The sequence below is a fragment of the Aricia agestis genome, chromosome 4 (assembly GCF_905147365.1).
Source record: "Aricia agestis chromosome 4, ilAriAges1.1, whole genome shotgun sequence".
NCBI classification, from domain to species: domain Eukaryota; kingdom Metazoa; phylum Arthropoda; class Insecta; order Lepidoptera; family Lycaenidae; genus Aricia; species Aricia agestis.
Window position 1 is genome coordinate 7770390 of NC_056409.1, and position 6000 is coordinate 7776389.

Below are 6000 nucleotides of genomic sequence, written 5' to 3' on the forward strand. Positions count from 1 at the left end.
CTAATATTATTAAGTTGAAGTGTTCGTGTGTTTGAAAGTGCTAATCTCAGGAACTGCTTGTTCGATTTGAAAAAATATTTTTGTGTTGGTTAAGCCATTTATCGAGGAAGGCTTTAAGCTAATAAATAACGCCGTTTTATTGTATTTTCCTAAATATTCATGTTATGATTGAATTTACGTTTAGTTGAAAATACGAACTTAAAATGCCTAATATCTCGGCTCCGATTTTAGTTTAGCTATATGTCCCCCATAATAAAGTTTACTCCCCTTGATATGTTCTTTCATAATATGCCGGTTTGGTGAGTGGCCGCGAGATTTGAAAATGACGCCAATATTACCCAAACCCCTTTGAATTATTGTAGAAATGGTGAACGTTATATTTTTGGATTTTTGCAAAAAAAATCGAAAGTGTCATAGTCTTATATTTTTTATCATAACTTGCTTAATTTTTATGCACTATTACCTTTTTACAATGCTCATTATAAAGGTATTTTAGCATTTTAAAAAATCTTAAAGAAGTACCTACATGTCATAAAATGCATCGGTTTACCGTTATTTATGTTTTTTTTTTAATGTTTCTTGTTCCCCCGTACAGTATACAGGTAAATTCTTACATTTATTTATCTTTTTACAAGTGAAATTTCTATTATAAATAGTACACTTTTACCACTTTACACTACAGTATTTAAATTTTTTGATTTCTTTTATTTATTTACCTTTAATTTTACAACAATCAATTCGCAATATTTTCTAGTATAACAGTGAGTTTATAATATTTTTTATACAATAGTTTTACGACAATAAATTTTACAATATTTTGATATGTAACATAGATCTGCTTAATTATTTTAGTTTCTTTATATGTACTTATTACATTTTCTAGTGTAAGTACTCCAATATTACAATATTAAATTAAGGACTCTGTTTTATTTTGCAATATCATTTACATTTACCTGTACTGGTTATTTACCATTTACATAATAATAATTATATTAACTTAATAAAAAATAATTATAAATATTTTAAATACGTTCGTCAAGAGAGACCGAACAGCCTTGGTAACTAATTATATTTACTATAATTATTTTGGGTAGCCAATTCTCGAACATAGCGATGTAGTGCCAGTATAATTGATGTTATGTTTAGTGCCCACTGCCAGTTAGTAAGCAAAATACATTTCAATGCTTATAGGTTCTCACCGAAAGATAATATACATACCTGTAGCTCCCTTGGAATTAATATAAGAAGGTATTTCAGAGTAGAAATTGGTTTGTTTTTTTATTGGCTTTAATTTTGGTAATTACACATTTTTCGTAAAAACCTATATTGTAGTTTCTTAGTTAATTATGAAAAACCGCTTTAAGACATGTATTTTTCTCACGCAAAAACATAATCATTTATTTTTAATAACTCAGTATTGATTTATTCCAAAAACTATATTTATAAAAAAATTTTCTTAAAATTTGTGTGTCTATCGATTCCTGGGGTTGTTTTTATAAAAATAACCCTTGAGAAGGGTTGGCACTTGGCACAGAACACTAACACTCCTACCGGAGAGAGTTGGCATCCACTCCCAGGGCAAAAGCGCAAGTTAGAACTATGTCACTTTGGTTTCTTATAGGTTATTAGCCCCCACCTACTCACCAATTTTCATGAAAATCGATGGAGGTTCAACGAAATTGGAGGTGGAAAACCTTCATTGTCTCCACTCTCCACTATTATACTATTATGAGTACTTATGTTCAGTGCCGTAAACAGTCTTTTTTGCGCCCTGTGCGAGCTTTTACAACTGCGCCCTTGCTTTTTTAGATATTATATTACCCAAAGCAATAGGTCTATTTTACTGTTGGAATCGTGCTCTAGGGGTGCAGCGGGAACTATTATTATCGGGAGCAAACCGAAAAAATAATACTCCTGCCTGGTTTGGCCATTTTTGCGCCCCCCCCAGAGTCTACGCCCTGTGCCTGGGCACCGGTGGCACCGCCCTATTTACGGCACTGCTTATATTATAATATTGTCTATTTCTATAATAATAATTATGACAACCAAAAAATGTATAAGACGTTGAATATAAGTTTAGTAACAATAATATTGTTATATTTTGTTGAATTATTCTCAGCCAGCACTGCCAGCAGTCAGCACTCAGCAGTAGAGCTGTTTAGTAGCAAGCCGTATATAATGTATTCGGCACTGAGTAACGGGTACGCCATCTAGTACCGAGTAACGAAACGTTACACACAAATGCGTTTCGTTACTGGCATTTTTCGTAGTTGCCTTAATTTTTTTATTTAATAACTAATATGTTTTTTTACTTAAGTTGGGTTGCACCAACTAACTTTAAGTATAACTGTAACTTTAACTCTAACTACAGTCAGTGCAAAATGTCAAATCTCTGGTTAAAGTTAAATATGGCGTCCAAGGACGCCATATAACCTCCAATCATACGTATAATATCTAAATTTTTCGTGAAAATTTACTATGTTTTACAGTGTTATATTTTTCATGTCGATTTTAACGGATAATACAATTTTTTATACCCTCAATACCCTCACCCTTAAAATTTAAACCAGCGTACTAGAAGCGTCATCTAGTGCTCAGTATATGAAACTTTTCAAAATTCGAAACAAGCTGTATCGTTTTCTTAAATTCGGTAAAAGTACTGTAGTTTTATGTATTGCAGTTATATAAATATTATTTGTTTCTTTAAAGGATGAAGGATTGAAATTTTTAAAACAATTAAGCTTCATGATAACAATTTTTCAAGTTAAATAATCACTTTCTGTAAAGTCTCGTCTTTAGAGCACTAGATGGCGCTTTTAGGACTTTCTCTGGTTAAAGTTAAAGCTAAAGGACTATAACCATAACTTGGTACTACGGACTACCTAACTTCTGGTACTACTATGTCGCGACGAGCATATTGCATACCAGCTGATGATAAGCGTTAAGTTAACGCTTGCAGTATTCTAGGTTTAATTTATTTATTTAGAATAAATATTTATTATTCCGGGAATCTTGGGAAATGCGTTCCCTAGCACAATTTTTTTAAATCATTATCAAGCAAATTTTTCGTGGGTAGCTTCATTGTTTGATAAGACAAGAAACCAGCCATCATTTTGTCTATGCTGTCATGCTCCACTAGCGCGATGCAGAAGCACTAAAGAGACATCTAGCATTCACAGGAGAAACTGACATACAGTTGACACTGCGGACATCTAGCGGTTGTCTGGGAAAGATAAGACTAATTTTCAATAAGGTCTCTGATGAATCACTGATTTTTTTAGTTTTATTTTATTATAATTTACATTATTTATTTTAATCTGAGCATATCTAATTCTTTATACTTGGAGCATAATATAACTATAACAAATAGGAATCTTTAAAATACGTTTTAATACATTTGGGAAATGAGTCTGAATCGCGCTATTGAAGTTTTTGTAACTTGTTAGTATATATATAAGATCTTTTAACTAGATATTATGTCCGTTTCCACACAGTAAGGCAGTTCTCATGGGAAGCTGCTCGTAAATCCCATAAATAGGTAACCGAGATAATCGATGTTCAATTTGTACAAAGGATTTCATAGCGTAAAAGCACTCAACAAGTACTGATGTGGGACATTTGATTGTACTTATTGTTAAATACAGATAACAGAACCCTAAAAGTAAACTCTAACCAACCAATTTTTCGTTATATAATATTTTAACTGTAACATTGTCCTACAAATAGAACAATTATTCATATTTTAGGACCATCATTTCGAAATACTTATTACAATAATTTACATCCTATATCTGTTAGCTTCCTCTTTCGAGAATTTTCGCCGAGGAAATTCTTATTCGTCTTATCAAAATGAAGCTATTCACGAAAAATTAGCTTGATAGTTGATAGTAATAAGAAAAAAAATGTTCTAGGGACTGGACTGAACCTGTACCACAAGCATTTTAAATAAACATAAAACAACACAATAATCAATAAGTAAGTAAATATTATAATAAGTATATCAATATCATTACGTAGATACTATTTCTAGGAAAAGAATTCTAAATAAATACTTTCATCTTACTAATATTATAAAGGCGAAAGTTTGTATGGATGTTTGTTACTCTTTCACGCAAAAACTACTGAATGGATTTTAACATGCAAGTATAAAATTTTATACGTATATATTTATACGTGGGAGAGCCATGCTTCGGCACGAATGGGCCGGCTCGACCGGAGAAATACCACGTTCTCACAGAAAACCGGCGTGAATCAGCGCTTGCGCTGTGTTTCGCCGAGTGAGTGAGTTTACCGGAGGCCCAATCCCCTACCCTATTCCCTTCCTTGTCCTCCCCTATTCCCTTCCCTTCCCTCTCCTATTACCCTATTCCCTCTTAAAAGGCCGGCAACGCACTTGCAGCTCTTCTGATGCTGCGAGTGTCCATGGGCGACGGATGTTGCTTTCCATCAGGTGACCCGTTTGCTCGTTTGCCCCCTTATTTCATTAAAAAAAAAGTGATTTTAATGAAACTTTACAAAAATATAGTAAGTACATAGGTTATCTATATGTATATTAATACGTGAGAGAAAAACTTTGTAACCTTACACCGCGTTAAGCTATTACCGAGATCGGTCGTGTATTGCGAGCGGTATAATAATATAGTGAACTATATTTCTACGAGTTTTACCCGTGAGTGCCACGAGATGGAATCGGATTGTTTTCATTAATAAGTGAGTACCTACAGGCTATAACACATTCAGAACGGTTTCTGACTACAGGTACAAAATGAGCTCTCCAACGTTTAACACCACCCCGAGTTACGCTACTGTGACACAAACAACCATGTTCTCTAAAAAGGATCAAGCTATCATCATTGATGCCTTAGAAAACGTACAAATTAAAGACTACGCACAAGCTTTAGGTAAAATCATAGACCCATCTCAAATCCGCTTTTTGTCAAGAATTTCAAACAACAGAATCTGTATATACCTATCTTCGAAGATCACCGTGGATGAAATCATTGATAATAGTAAATACATCACAATACAAAACGAAAAAATACCTATCCGGCCGCTAATCAACAGAAACAAACGTATAATAATATCTAACGTGTGCCCCGTTATACCGCACACTGAAATCGAGAAGAAATTAAATGAATTGAATATTAAACCACAGGCTTCAATCATATCCTTAGTTTTCGGAGACAGGTCTACGTAACACCAGAGGATTTTACTCGAATCCCAGACAAAATATCTATTGATTTTGAGGAAATGAGTTACTGGCTATACTTCTCTTCGGACACTATATGACTTGTTTTATATGTAAGAAAGAAGGACACCTAGCATCTAAGTACCCGGACAACACTAAAGACGCAAATATTTTTAATCAAATGACGCAGGAGTCCATGGAAACACATTCAAGCGTCCACATCCACCTACTGAATCTACGACGACTACTACGGATATCATGGATTCCGAGGACAAAGAATGTATACCTAACCTAGAAAACAGCGATGAGGACTTCGATAACTCCTCACAGTCTAGCGCAGACGAGGTCTACACGTCCAAGAGTGGGAAGAAACTGAAGAAAACGCCTCATCGTGATTTAGATTCAATTAATTGGGAACACCTGGAAACTTCTATAGCCGACTCCGGTAAAACGTATCCACTGTCTGGAGAACAGATCAAAGAATATCTCAGACGCACATATGGAGTTAAGAACATATCCGATATTACTTATAGCTACACAGAAGAGATTAACCCCCTTATTGAAATGTTTATAGACTTGATATCTAATATAACAAGTCGTAGTCCTAAAAGTAGGATCTCACGTATTATAATTAAACTAAAATGTTTACATGTAGGTAATAAAAATCCTAAACAAATAACTCGGCCACCTTTAGGTTGACACAGAGCATACTTTATGCAACTATACATTTTTATATACATTTATTTACACTTATATACCTACTTACAATTATTTATTTTTGTGTAATGGTTTTGATAAATATGGAACTGCCA